General features: G+C 37.5%; 1 protein-coding gene across 1 annotated transcript in view; it reads right to left on the bottom strand.

Moving 5' to 3' along the window:
- Nucleotides 1-12256: 12256 nt before the first annotated feature.
- The window catches only part of LOC105053476 (chromatin modification-related protein EAF1 B), a 36993-nt gene continuing 32861 nt past the window's right edge, over nucleotides 12257-16388 (bottom strand). Inside the window, 1 exon segment of the mRNA XM_010934658.4 lies at nucleotides 12257-13126. The gene's annotated coding sequence lies outside the window, so the exon portion shown is untranslated.

The raw sequence follows: 16388 nt of genomic DNA, 5'->3' as shown, positions 1-16388 counted from the left end.
GCATCTGATGTAGCGACATACTCCGCCTCGCAAACTGAATCAGCCACTGTGTGTTGCTTGAAACTCTTCCACCAGATAGCCCCACCATTAAGATAAAAATAAATTCGACACACTTTTGCTGTCATCGTGATCAGACTAAAACTAGAGTTTGTAAACCCTATAAGTCTCAAGTCTGATTCACCATAAACAAGCACTAGTCCTTAGTATTTCTTAAATACTTCAGGATGGTTTTAACAACCTTCCAGTGATTCTCTCCTGGATCAGATTGGTATCTACTCACTACCCCTAGTGAGTATGCCACATCTGATCGTGTACATGTCATGGCGTACATGATAGATCCCACTACGAAGCATATGGAATCCTACCCATACGCTCTCTCTCTTGAGGTGTTGTCGGACAATCCCTCTTCGAGAGAGAAATTCCATGGCCTATCGATAGATAGCCTTTCTTGAAATTCTTCATGCTGAACCTCTTCAGCATAGTATCTATGTACGTAGACTGGAATAAACCAAGCAACCTTTTAGATCTATCCCTATAGATCCTTATCCCTAGGATTAGGAAGCTTCTCCCAAATCCTTCATGGAGAACTGTGACGACAGCCAAATCTTTATTCTCTGTAATGCAGGGACATCATTTCCGATTAAGAGAATATCATCACATACAATACAAAAAATACCACTATTGGACCATTAGCCCACTTATAAATGCAGGGCTCTTCTCCATTCTTAACGAAGCCATACATCTTGATCGTCCTATCAAAATGTATGTTCCAACTCCGGGATGCCTGCTTAAGTCCATAAATAGATCTCTGTAGTCTGCACACCTTAGACTCATCAGTGGATGTGAATCCTTCAGGTTGTATCATATACACCTCTTCATCCAGCTCTCCATTTAGGAAAGCTGTCTTTACATCCATCTGCCAGATTTCATAGTCCAGATGGACAGCTATCGCAAGCATAATCCAAATGGATTTGAGCATTGCCACAGGAGAAAACGTCTCGTCATAGTCTATACCATAACGTTGACGATATCCCTTGGCAACCAGACGGGCTTTATAGGTTTCCATCTTTCCGTCTGCGCCCCTCTTCCTCTTGAAGACCCACTTACACCCTATGGGTTTTACTCCTTCGGGTGGGTCAACCAATGTCCACACATCGTTGACCTTCATAGACTCCATTTCGAATTTCATGGCCTCTAGCCATTTCTCAGAGTCGTATCTCTGCATTGCATCCATGTAGGTGATCAGATCCTCATCATTTTCATCAAGTTTGATAGGATCGTCGTCTCGGACCAAGAAACATAGTATCTGTCCGGTTGACGTGGTACTCTATCAGATCGCCTTATGAGTGCTTGAACAATGGGCTCTGGATCTGATCTAATCAAATTCGATTCAGGTTCAGCAACTTGTGTTGTTTTTTCATCTGTCGAACTTTGTTAAGTTCGACCTTAGAGGCAACAGTCCCTTCACCAAGGAACTCTTTTTTCAAAAAGATTGCCTTAAGGCTGACAAACACCTTTTGCTCATCAGTCAGGTAGAATAATATCCTTTGATTTCTTTTGGGTATCCTATAAAATTATACTTGTCAGACCTAGGTCCTAGCTTGTCCGTAATTAAACGTTTAACATAAGCCGAACACCTCCAAACCCTAAGGTGCGAGAGTACTGGCTTACGTTCTATCCATATCTCATATGGCTTTTGGTTACAGACTTACTCGAAACTCTATTTAGAAGGTAACAAGCCGATTCGAGGCATATCCCCGAGGGAGATCGGCAGACCAGCAAACCCCATCATGGATCGAACCATGTCCAACAAGGTCCGATTCCTCCTTTCAGATACACATTATGCTGTGGTGTTCCAGGAGGAGTCCATTGAGAGAGAATCTCATTCTCCTCAAGATATGTCAGAAACTCATTGGAAAGGTATTCACCTCCTCGATCAGATCGAAGAGTTTTAATACACTTTCCAGTTTTTTTTCTACCTCATTTTGGAATAGTTTGAACATTTCAAACGACTCTGACTTATGCTTCATTAAATAGACATACTCATACCTCGATAAGTCGTCTGTGAAGGTTATGAAGTAGAAATATCCACCACTTGCACTTGAGCTCATGGGTCCACATACATCAAAATGTACCAGACCCAAGATTCACTGGCTCGCTCACCTTTTTCAGTAAAAGATGACTTGATCATTTTACCAAGAAGACAGGACTCACAAGTTGGAAGTGATTCACAATCACCTACTTCAAGAATTCCTTCTTGAGCCAACATGTTTATCCTGTTCTTATTGATATGACCTAGCCTACAGTACCAAAGGTAGACTTCTGACATATTATCTATTCTAGAGCGTTTACCGGAGGTTTGAACCACATTAACAGGTTGTGATAGAAAGTAAATTTCATTATTAAGTTGTCCAACAAACATTGTAACACCATTCAAAATGATATTGCAAACGTTTTCTTTTATTAAAAATTGATAACCGTACATGGCCAAAAGGCCTACAAAAATAATATTTAATAAAAAGCTTGGACAATAGTGACATTCACTCAGAATTACATTTCGAGAATTGATTACAAGGTTCATGATTTCTAATGCTAGAACTGAAACTTTGCTTCCATCTCCAACGTTCAGGAACCTCTCGCCTTCATCAAATCTTTTACTGACCTGCAGACCCTGCATCGAATTGCAAATATGATAAGGGCTTCCGGTATCCAATACCCAGGCAGTAGTATCACAAATAGAAAAGTTGCAAGGTGTTATCATATAAGTACCTTGCTTCTTTTTTGACCTATTCGGGTCCAGTGAGGCAATGTATAGAGGACAGTTCCTCTTCCAGTGCCCTTACTTCTTGCAAAAGAAGCACTCCGCCTGGCTCTGGTCGGGCTTGCGCTTCTTGGTCTGACCCTGTGCAGACGTCCCAACATGCAGCTGCACCTTCTTATTCTTCTTCTTCTTGTTCTTCTTCCCTTTCTTAAAGGATCGACGACCAGAAGAAGACCCTCCCACAATATTCACCGACTCCTTATGGAGCTAGTGGTCCTTCTCAAAGTTCTGCAGCAACCCCAACAAGCCGTGGTAGTTCACTGCAGGCTTTGTCATTCGAAAATGAGTAAGGAAGGGAAGGAAGGACTTGGGCAAATAATTAAGGATCGCATCCTTACTGAGCTACTCGTGCAGGGGAAAACTCAGTTTACTTAGGTGCTCAATCATTTCGATCATGTACAGTACATGATCAGTGACTGAGGCTCCATCCCTCATCCGAGCATTGAAAATGGCACAACTAGTTTTGTGCCTTTCAACGTCGTCAGGCGTGCCAAAAGAGTCTTTCAACATTTGAAGCATCTTCTGTGGCTGGACATTCTCGAACCTGCGGCTGAACTCATCATTCATTGTCGCCAGTATTATGCACCGGACGGTGGTGCGGTCGTTGAGCCACTTCTGGTAAGTGTCTCGGATCGTCCCTCTAGCGTTCAGGGCTGGCTCCTCAGGTGTCGGATCCATTACTACATAAAGGATCTGCTCATGCTCAAGGATGATTTTTAATTTTCGATACCAGCTATCGAAATTAGGTCCCATGAGCTTGTCATTATCTAATAATGACCGGAGCGACAGGGTAGTGGCCATAGCTGCATAAAGAAAAACCAGACCTATATTAGTACATAAATTATTAATACTAAAGACTTGAACTTTAGTCTAAAGTTTCTCCCGATATTTTTACGAATTGGTAGCCTCAACCTCCAATTCGAGAAATTACTTTAATTTCTTAGTGGGTACTAGAATCCACACAGACTACACACGAGCCCAACTTTGGTTGGTCAACCTATGTGCGTCTATGGGTAGGTTCATAACCAGTTGTTTCTCTAAACAACTTCTAGTAATTAATTTTGCCCCAGAATCTAATCAGTAGGCTTTGGCCTCCACTGAAAAAATCTGGTTAGGTCCAACCATTAACATGATTTGATTTGGTGAATCGGATCAATAAATGATCAAGCCCGATTTTGATCGGTCAACCTAACCACCATCAGAAAGACTCAAACCAAATTATCATATTATGAATGATAATTTCATTAGTCAATAAGCACCAGGTCTTTGGGCCTCCAATGATTATTAAACTAATAGACTCATTATCACTCACTTAACGGGAGGCTATGATTTAGTTATCAATATAACTTAATCATTTTTAGGACCTAATAATTTTTGAAGATTTTATTAAAGAATAGATGAGAAGATAAATTACCAGCCAATTTCAATCCTCCCACTGACTTCACAAAGTCAGATTAAAAATGGATTTAATTAAGCCAGCATTAAGAGCACCTAAATCAGTCAAACTGATTTGCTTAATGACATGGGTGAGCCCTAATCACTAAGTGATCTAATCAAAACCTAATTCACCAGGTTGGCCAGGTAAGTGAGATCAGTGGTGGAGATATGTCATTAACTCGTCAGAGATCGAATCATTGCGAGTAGCTCCCGCTTAAAAACCACTGGTCAAATTGCCAAACTTACCTTAGACACCAACCGGTTCATTAGTTTTAATTTGATCAACTTAGTAAATTGGGTTCCACCGCGTAGCCATGAATTAAGTCCATCTTGGTCTAGTTAAAAACATGGACCCATTCAACTACAACTATTGGAGTTGAGTCTAGAATATCCTTGACCTAATCGAATTCAATTTTTGATTAGATTTGACCAATTACTCTAATTTAGTCCATTTCTTTAAGCTAACCTTAGGTTTAACCCAATTATGGACCTAATCCATCTAACCCAATGACCCACAAGTTTATGCAATTGTCTTAGGTCTTAATTCATAATTCTAGACCTACTAGACAACATTTAATTCTTTTAATTAAGTATTTGGACTGATGAGTCAGGGTTTGGCATTTCGAAAATAATTTTCAAATTTGAAAGGTTTTATTTTCTGTTCACCAAATATGTTGACTCATTTCATAAATAGTAATCCTATTGCTAATTACATAACAGAAAATAACTCAATCAAAATAAATCATAAATATTCTTTCGTTACTTCATCTGCATGGGATATAATCGCATCGGCACCCCTACCACCATAGGAGATCCCATCGAATGGAAGAGAGGGCCTTTAAACCCTACTTATCTCCTATGACCGGACGGCCATGGCAACCAACCCAATTCGATTACTTGCTACTTGAATCAAGTATATCTAAATATATCAATTTCAAAATTTAAATTTTAAATTTCAAATTTTAAATTTTGAATTTTGAATTTAAATTTTAAATTTTAAATTTCAAATTTTGAATTTCAAATTTTTGAATTTTGAATTTCGAACAACTTTCAAAATTTAAATTTTAAATTTTTAATTTTAAATTTTAAATTTTAAATTTAAACTTTTAGATTACAACTTAATCTACGCATGTAAATATATATATCATATCTTAGAACCTTGCTCTGATACCATTTGAAGTGAGAAAATTCAGTGCAGGGGTAAAATGATAATTTTAAAATTTTTTCAAAATCACTATTTTACAGTAAAAATTATTAATTAATCTAATTAATTAATAAAAATTTATTCTATACTAGGATCTAAATATGATATATAGCACGCATTCATTTAAATTTGAAATTCGAATTTAAACAGTAAACACTTTACTGTAATATGTTCAGAACACAATACCTTTGTGCGGGTAGTAGATCACCGCAATCTGATCACCGTCGGAGAGTCTGATCATCGTGATGTAGCCACACAGCATGTCTGCCTCTGCGGATCATCTACACGAAGCTCCCGATCTGATCGACTCCTCACGAGTGCTAGCTCGTTGTAGAGTCCTTTCGACGGCTGATGTTGATCAACTCCTTCGATCGATGTTGCTGATTCTTTAGATGCTCCAGATCGTCAGCAGACGTGCTTGAGAGGATGTTGAAGATCTTTCTAAAATTTGATGGGCTCACGACACTCGTAGCTCACCTTCTCACTTTCGAACTCCAGACTGAAACCCTGAAGAACTCACTGAAACCCTGCGCACACTTTTTCTTTCTTTTCTTTCTTTTTCTCTCGAAAGGATATAACCTTCACCTGGCACACAAGGATTCCTCACGCCCAGATTTTTCTCCAAAATTTTTCTTTACATGCCCACTCTTCTCCTCCTTTTAAAACAATGTCAAACGTCTTATCCACGTGAAAGGATAAGATGAGTAATTGCACATTTGAATTCAAATCAAATTTTGAATTCAAATGGAAATCAATTTATTCCTATCCACTAAGAGCGTGAGAAGAGGAGGGCATGGCTTAATTTGTGCGTGAGTGATTTCATGAGAAGCATTTTCTCGTGTAATAAATGGGGCATTAAAAGAGATAAGGTCAAGGCGCTAAGATTGGTTGCTCATTTAAATTCAAACTTTATTTTGAATTTGAATGGCCAACCAATCATTCTTATCCACTCATTTGGCGTATTAAAGTAGGGCGTGAGGAGGACTTTGCATGAGAAAAAATTCATGAGAACTTCCTTCTCGTGAATTCAAATGGGCGCAGTGGAAGTGAGGTGGCGCAGGGAGAATGGGTCAAGGTGGTTTCATTATTTAAACCAACCTAATTGAACCAAATAAGTAAGACGCAATTAGACTAATTTAAATCCAACTAAATTAGGCTTAATTAAGCTTAATAAAATCCTAATCAAATCAGGGACCAAACCATCTCGACGATTAGGTCAACTCTTAACCTAATCGGGTCAAACCCAACTGAATCCAATTTAATTGGACTTGATCCAAAAATAATTACTCAATCAAATTGAGTTAATTAATGATCAAATCATTAATTAAATCTCTCATAAATATTGAGTCCAAATTCGATAGGTAATCGGGCATCAGAATTCATCGATATGTAACCCTGATCGAAGAGTTCCAAACCAGTGAGACTCTTGACCTCAGTATCCAAAATGTGTGGGACTCATGATCAGAGAACCTGATTCTCGATCATAGAGTCCCAAACATGTAGGACTCATAGTCCACGAGCATTAGAACTCTTCATCAGCCATCAGATCAGATAGGAACCTCTAATGTGTGTGACCCCGCAGGTTCGAACCTAAGCCGGTAGCACAGGAACTAATTCCTGTACTAATCGAAGTGACCATCTAGCAATGGTACCCGACGATCGGATAGGTCGAATGGTCGTAATTGCAACACTCAGAACTTACGTGAATATGGTTACTGTATAATTCATCCTTTTGACCTTTGTGTTTAGGATGACTCAGGGTTAAACTGTCAACCCTGATTAGATCATCCAAATCGTGCTCAACTTAAATAGTCCTGTGACTCCTCACAAGGACTACCCTGGCCAATATTTTGCTAAATTGAAACACGACTGTATACAGCTCCTAAACTGGAGTGGTCAATCCCATCTTGACACACGCACAGACAAGTCAAGTACTTGACTACACCCAGCAGCCTTCCGTCACTGAATTAGAAATTCAGGTAGTCCAGTGCCTAAGTGCAATGAGTTGCTTGCAAGTCACCGTGGCGGTCTTAGGTCGAAGGGACATTTATACCCATATTCCATCGGAGCAAATCTTGACAGCAGAAATAGCTCCAGAGTCGGTCACGTTCAGTGCAGATGTACCCTTACATCTCACCTGTATGCCATACCAGTATTCCACACTCATTGGTTAAGAGGACAACCAACCTATATGACACACAACGACCTATGCTTGATAAACGTTGTCATCCTTGGTAACAACGTATCATTTAGTCACGAACAGATTTAAGGACTAAATGATAAATCCTCCTTTGTCGAGTCTAAATAGTCCTAAGGACTTCACCACAACATAGGAGTTCATTAGAAGATGAAATATTTTGTGATAAAAAATATCAAAATAAATTTTATTAATTCATAATTCATGTACATATACAAAAATGAGCACAACCGTCAACAGGCTGACGATTGGCTTGGGATACTATTTCCAACACAAAACTACTCCACTAGAAGATTCGAAATGATATTTTCAATCCACTTTCACCCTGGATCACTTTCAACTTCAGAGCAGATATAGTCAGGTAACATCTCTCCTTATCTTATTTATATATCTTTATTTTATTTTTTCTTACTCCATTGAGGACAATAAAAATTAAGTTAGGAGGTGGGGATAAATAAATTAATTAAATCCTCGAATATGATAATAATTAGTCTTATGTATCTGATTTTGTCTCGATTTGAAGCTAATCAGGCATTTTAATTAATGATTGATTAACGATATAGACAATTTTTGAAATATTGAGGACTCAATTATTAAGGAGACCTAATAAATTGTTAAATCGAGAACAAACCAATTTCTAAGTGCTCCTGGCCACTCCTACCAAGAAGAAGCTACTTCTTATGGACAAGTGTGATATGTGCAAGAGTTTTCTTTTTCTTTATTCAAAAAAAAAAGAAGAGTTAGACAGGTTTTTAATATTGTTCCATCGAGTAACTGGACATCTTCGTCTAAGTAAGCATTGAGTCTCGTATCAAAAAATAAAAATATAAAAAATTCTGTCATACAGTCAGTCCTAATCCGTAGCCTGTTTAACTCAAGTCAATAAGTCCGAAGGATGTTCTACACCTAATACTTTGAAGCTAACTGGTTAGAGAGCCATTGGCCCAAAGATCATTACAAGGGTTAGACAGAAAGCTTAAGAGATTAAAATATTGCACTGGTTATATATAAAAAATAAAATAATAATAATAATAATAATAATAATAAATAAATGAAGGTACGATCCATCTTAGAGTTAGATGATCTAAAGGGGAGAGTCGGTCAAGAAAAAGCTTTAGAACTTTATGTTCTCTACTTAACCACCACATGAGACGGAATTAATATTCCAATGATATATTTCGTTAATTCTCTGACTGAATATCAATTGGCCTTAGAACTGTCTGGTATAACTTACATATCTAGACGAGTCAGTACATATGTCTCATTTTTTTCTTTACTCGAAGACAAGCAAAGTTTAAATTGGGAGGTTGATAAATACTATAAACATATCAATAAAAGCATCAATTTGTAGATTAATTTATTTTTATTTTTAAAAAATTAATGCTTTTTTTTTATCTTTGGCAGAAGAAAGCAAATCATACTAGCCACAGAGGTTACATGGCCCAAAGCCAAATAAAGAAGCCCAAAAGCCCAAGTACAAAAGCCCAAAACAAGCTGTGGTCCACACGCAATCTTGTTCTTAAGCTGTAGGCCATCCTCGATGTCGTACCTATAGTCTCGATGGAACTTGCAAATTTATTTATATCTTTCCAAACTATTGGCTTCATCTTCCGAGGCCATTTCACATAGCCTTAGTTTTGTATCTCTATCATGTATCTCTATCTCCGAGGTAGGCTCCTTGGTCAGCAGGAACTCTCCACATTCCTCTTGGGCCTTTTGTCAAGCTCTTCTTACTTCTCCCAAGCCCACCTATTTTTTTTCTTCTTATTGGGCCTATCCCGGCTGAGCCTTGACAAGCCGCCATAGCCTCCTCTACATTGACATACTTGTTGGCTCGGGCAAGAAGCTTAGCATAATCCCTTGGAAAACTTTTCTCTAAGAAAAAGAGGTATTGAGACTACTTCAACTCACTTCTTATGGCGGACATTGTGATCGAGTGGTTCAAGAGTATATATATTAAAGTAGCTAATGTAGTCTTGAGGGACTCGTTCTCTTACTGCTTGATGGCGAACATGCTCTTTGATCCTCTTTTCTACTTTCCGCTACTCATAAAGTGAGCTACCAACATCTAGCCAAACTACTCAAAAGAGTAAATAGAATTCATCTAGATCCCAATGAACCATAAACGATGAGCTGCCAACATCTAGCCAAACTACTCAAAAGAGTGAATAGAATTCATCTAGATCCCAATGAACCATAAACAAGCCACTCTCCGAAGAGTGGCTGGGAAAGCCTTCATGGCACTAAGTCAATGGCCCCTTGGAGCATCATGAGAGCTTTAAAGCTCTTTAAGTGATCCAAAGGGTCAGAAGTCCCATCATACATCATGAGTTTTAGCATTTTGAATCGAGGGAGTGGCTCTTCCATCATTCTCATCAAGAATGGGGGCTCAATGATGAAATCATTGTCATTCCAAAGCTCAGCATGGTGGTGCCTCAAAGCTTCAAGGCGGTGGTCAATCTTCTCTATCTTGTGATCGAGGTTGGCCTCCCTCCTGGAGACTCTCTAATTGGTAGGGGGAGAAATAGCATGGCATCGATCTCTCTCGAGATTGTGAGCTCGGTTACTGACACCTCCTATCTCATCCTAAGCTCATGGATGAGAGTGGTGGCTATGTAGTGTCCATCCTAAGGCAGGAGCGATCGTTCTGCTAAGCCCGCCCCATGCTTCAAGGAGGGGAATGATGGCTTGGCTACATCGAGACTATGATCACTCAACTCGCAAGTCTGGTCCTGGTTGTTGGTGGCTGTTTGTTGCAGTTTTGGAAGGCTATGGTCAGTGCCTAAATATGTTGCATGAATAGTTGAAACTACTCAACAATCAACTACTGGTGCTACCTATGTCTCTAGAAAAGGTGGAGCCCTTCAATGGCTTGCAAAGAACTATTGGTGCTACCTACTGAGAAGTTGAGGGTGCTACTTGCATTCTTCACAACTTATGGTTGCAAATCATATGCCGATTGGTGGAACCTCCAATAATGGGATCAGGATCTTTCCTCTAGTGCCAACCTATTACGGTGGAAAATTGATCCGATCATGCTATGAAGTTGACTGGACTTTGTGAGTGCTTGGATGGTCAGCCATTTAGATCATGAAGATCAACCAATGATCACGGCCCGTGTTTAGGGTGATGGTTCGATGGCTGCTGCACTCGGACGATGATGGCTTCCATGGCAATCACTCCAAAGGTGATGGTGAATAGTGGAGATCTTGTTCGGATCTTCGCTCTGATACTGGATCTAACCTGAAATAGAAAAGACAAATCCTGCTGCTGAAGAATATCCGACAAAGGCCCTTTAATGCCTAAGTCAGACAAACTCTCAAGTCGCATTTAGTGATCCAAATAAAATTACAAGATAATCTTAGATCACTAGTGATCCTTATCCCGAGGTAATTTAATCCCCGATGATCTAAGATACCGCATTTGGTATGCTATATTCTAATGATTAAAAGTTCTTAAACATCCATGAGTAATTTATTTGATATTTCATGGGAATCCAAAATCACTAACTATATAATACCAAACTATCCCTGATATATTCCATAGACATATATTTATTAATCACATAAAATATATTATAATAAAATATTAATATATTTATCAACATATTAATTATTAATATTTTCATAAAAATATAATATTAGTTTTATAAATTATTAACCCTACAAAGATATATTAATTTTTATTATACAATTAATATTTTTATTTATACTTATAATATATTATTTTTAATACCATTATTTATTTTGATTAGAAAAATAAAGCAAATAGAAGTCATATATTAAATAATTTCATAATATAAATATAAAGTATGATAATATATTTCTACTATAATATAAATAATCATTGAATGATAATATGATAATAATATCAGTAATAATAGATTATAATATAATACATATCATAAATATAATATATAATATTAATATATTAACAATATATTGATATACTAATTTTTCACTTGACCAAGGGTATTTTTGTCGTCAAATTTTTGCCCAATATCACTACCTTAGAATGATCTTGATTCCTAATTTTAAAGATAGATATTCCATCCCCAGGTTAGATAGTGATTTGAGTGGAGATAACTTAAGATTCCCATCATCTAAAATCACCATGGTATAAAGGATCTCATCACCTCCACTTAAATCATCCTTGATCATAAGATGATCACCCTACACCAGCCGTCCCCTAATTGTTTACATAGATGAAAGTTGGCACCTAATGCCGAGGAAATCTAGTGCATGCATCAATCATTTTGGGTAATCAATCATGCATCCTGAATATCATGCACAAGCATTTTGCTCATGCATCTTGCTCGTTCATCATATGACCATGGAAATCATTCTCGGTCATGCCCAAGCTACCGCCAGTTGCAAGGAAAGTTTGAAATTTAGACTCTCCATGCACCTTTGAGGTTGGCCACATGATGGACTTTGATTAATTGGTTAGAGACTTCACAGCAAGCTTCCATTGGTCAATCTACCACATCAGCTGTGGTCGGTTATGAGACGCATCATTAACCAATCAACAAGACCCTTTAGCGCTAAAAGCAATAAAATTAGGATCCTAATATAAGATGCAGAAAAGAGAGAGTAACTAACCAGCCAACAAGACCCTTTAGCTCTGAAAATAATAAAATTAGGATCCTAATACAAGATGCAGAAAAGAGAGAGTACATCCAGAAGGAGAAAAAAAACTGTTTTTCAGGTATTGCATTGCTGGATACTTTGACATCAAATTACCCATTAATTTCGCAGCAACTGATGGACATGACAGCAGCAATGTTGGTCCCTTGACCACATCAAGCACGAACAACTTATCACACCATGACAGAGAGGAGGCCCATGCAACATGCAAGTGAGCAATCAAGCCTGTCTTGTAAGAATCATTGCGGTTCATGAAATACCAACTAATAATAGTCAGTCAACCCGAGGCTCCAGTTTGCCGCCTTAATCTGGTTTACTTCTATGCGCTCAGTCTGATTGTATCAAATGCAACCTCGTGCACAAAGTTTTGATTTTTTTTTTTTTCTTCTTTTCCTTGCTGTGTTTTAGAAAATCCAAATACAATATGTGCTCCTGATATTTGAAATCACTGGCTTGTATTATACAATGCTATTGTATGAGAATTTTTACAGACCTTTATCAGCAAATGGTGGATGCAGGTTCACCAACTTTACCATTAGGCGGCCAGCACTTGCATGTCAAGGGCAAGAATATAGAGTACACATACTCGGTCAGGGTTACAGTCCAACCACAAAAAGAATTCGGCATTACAATGAACTGCAAGTTCCAATTTGCATGCCAGTCGAGTTTGAAATAGCTGGTACCCTGACTGAGATTAGATAATGCAAGGTTGCAGCCATGTACTATGCCTTGAAGTGAGTGAGATCAGAAGTGAGTGAGATCAGCTCAGTTGGGAATCAAAGAGCACATTTTGTATTCCTCAGCTCTCCTTGCCTGGAAACCTAAAAAATTTCACAACATGGACGGTGAACAAAATGCTACTGAATAACGAGAGACCTGCAGAAACATATCAACAGCACTATACTGTCAAATTAAAATGTTTAAACTGATTGCAGTAAAATTAGTATTTGCTTTCATCAGCTTTATTTCAATGCTTCACTTCTCCTCTCTGATCTCTGTATTGGATCTTTCCCTAAATTAGCCTTGTTCATTAAAAAGGTCATTCTCATATGGATATGAGAACAACATTTCAAATGACATGGTGCATATGATGTGCTTTCAATAATATGGTGCATATGATGGTGCAACATCAAGTCTTAGGAGTGCAATACAGTATCCAGTTCAGATGTAAGAGAATTCTTGTGTCTACATGTAGCTGCATATGGATAAGCCCGGGTTCAAATGATGCTACGAAACATAGGTAACTATGAGGCGGATGTGGTTAGCAGTGACCAAGTATTTTTGCCCATGCTCAAAATTGGTACAATTGTGCCACAAGCCCCCATCGAATATTCCATATGCAAGCAAAAGACATTTTGGAATCTCTTGACAATGCAAGAGCGCATAGAATCTCTAGACCTTCAAATAAGTGACCCACAGGACCAGTGAGCTACCCCATCAATCAACTCTTGAAGGCGATCAAACATACTTGATTATACAAGAATTTACTCGCACGTTTCCATGAGTCGCCCCCATAATACATGAGTCAGCCCCATAAGTCTTAGAATAAAACAGAGTGCAGTAAAAAACAGACATTTCTCAAGTCGACCTAAGCAGCACAACAGACCCCTGCCGATCATGAGTCGACCCTAGAATTAGCCGAGTCAACCCCAGAATGATCTCAGGCGAAAGACAAACCCAGTGAAAAATAACCATTTTTCAAATCGACCTAAGCAGTAGAAGAGTCAACCTGAGCGTTCCACAAGTCAACCCCTGAAGATCACAAGTCAACCCCTTTGCATCTGACATTTCAAACGGCTAGTTTTTTTACAAGGCCAAAATAGAAATTTAGTTCTCCAACAGCTATTTTTATCCCTCCAACGGCTAGAATTTTCCAACCACTTCTGGAGGTATAAATGCCTTCAATATAAATTGGAGAAGAAAAAGGAAAGGAAATATTAAGGACTATTAAATAATATTCAGGAGAGAACTCTAAGCATACATCCACATAGTTTTGAGAGCAATCAATTGAGTATTAAAATGAGGCAACCAAGCATTAAAGAAAAGCTTCCTTAGCTTCCAACTCATGCTTCAACAACTTTTAATTTTGCACATTAAGGTGCTTGGTAATTTATTGTCTTATTGATTGTATTTCTCTATTTTTGAGTGTAACAAGTTTGGAGAGGCTTGAAACTTGAGGGAAGGTTTATCTACACCTTTAAAGTCCTGTTTGAATGATTGGGCTCAAAATGCTATGGGATTCGTGGGTGCTAAAGATCTTTCTTTCTTCCTATGGGATTTGAACCAGCCCACTCACGAGATAGCCTTGAGAATTTGTGAATATAGACTTAACCCAGCTTATAATCTATTGCTTTTGGTGGTTGTACTGGTCTAACCCATGAATCCAAATGATTTTGGATCCAATCATCCAAATAAACCCTAATTGGATTGTAAAGTGTAATCAAGCTTAGGAAAGGCTGTGATTGGGTTGATTTTCAGATAAAATCAACTGGACTTGACTATGAGCCTAGGGAAATAGCGGTGAAAGTAGTATGGATATTATCCATCCGGATCTATTTTCGTATCCAAATTAATCCGGATATGGATAGAAACTTAAGGATCCGACTAATATCCATATCCATCAAAGAAAAATGGATATGGATATGGATAGACAACTATCCGATCTGTATCCGAATATCCAAATCTACAATAATCCTATATAATTTTATATAGCACTTATTAATTTTTAAGAAAAATATATAACCATATAAACATGTTATTAACTTGATTTATCATCTATTTAGTAATATCTTTGATTTTATAGTCATAAAGATTAATTATCTAAATTATATTCGTAATTACATCCATACGTCTAGTATCTAAATTGTATCTATATCCATTTCAAACAAGTATGGATATAAATTTTTGCATTCGAATAATATCCACATCCGTATTTGTATTCTCAAACAAAACAAATATGGGAACGGATATGCTGGTATCCGATCCGTATCTGATCCAATTTCAGTCCTAATGGGAAACCAATCGAACAATAATCTTGAAAGAGATTATAGTAATCTTAAGGAACAAACATAGATGCTGAGTTTGGCATTGCACCACTATAAAACTTAGTGCTGCTGTGCTTTTAATCTTCTCATTTGTTGCATTTATTCTTATAAGTCTATATCTACACATGCTTATCCTAGTTCATTTGACTAACATTTTAAAAGTAGCTTTCTTTTGTTGTAAATAATTGTAAAAACTTTTCAAACCCAATTCATCTCTCTTGAGTTACATCACTGGATAATAAGTGGTATCAGAGCTTAGTACTCTAGCCATTTTTGACCTAACCGTCGAGTCAAAGATCGATGACAACCCAAATTGGATCCTCTCGTTGAGGGACAATCTGCTAACCGACCTTGACCTTTCAATAGCACAAACTACATTTATTGAAAAGCACATATAAGGATTTTCATTCAAGCACTTGATTATGACATTTGGGGTGTCATGATCAACAGATCTCATACACCAATAAAGATGATTAATGGTGTGCCCTCTTCTAAGTTGAAGAGTGAACGAGATGAGTATAACCAAAAATAGCTCAACTCAATACTAAAGCCATGAATATTTTATACTATTTAGATACAAATAAATTCAATAGAATTTTCACTTATATTTCTACTAAAAAATTTGTAATAGATTAGAAATTACTCATTAAGGAATAAATCAAGTTTAAAAAGCTAAAATAAACATGCTTCTACATAAATATGAACTCTTTAACATGGAACTAATAAATATATAACTAAAAAGTTCACTAGATAAACTAATATTATAAATGCTCGAAGTATATTTGAAAATCAAATGCTAACAATGATCTTGTAAGAAAGGTTCTCAGATCATCACCAAGAACATGAGAGGCAAAGGTCATAATGATTCAAAAAGCTAAGGACCTCAACAAACTTCTCTTGGAGGAGCTATTGGGATCACTAATGACTCACGAGCTAACAATAAAGCAAAATAATGATGAGTCAAGGGAAACAATAGCTCTCAAATCAATGGCCACCAATGATGATGGAAGTGAAGAGTTCGAGGAAGATGACGATGATG

Source organism: Elaeis guineensis, chromosome 10 (genome assembly GCF_000442705.2).
Source record: "Elaeis guineensis isolate ETL-2024a chromosome 10, EG11, whole genome shotgun sequence".
Lineage (NCBI taxonomy): Eukaryota > Viridiplantae > Streptophyta > Magnoliopsida > Arecales > Arecaceae > Elaeis > Elaeis guineensis.
Note: the sequence above shows the minus strand (reverse complement) of the source record. Positions and strands in the feature narration are given on the sequence as shown.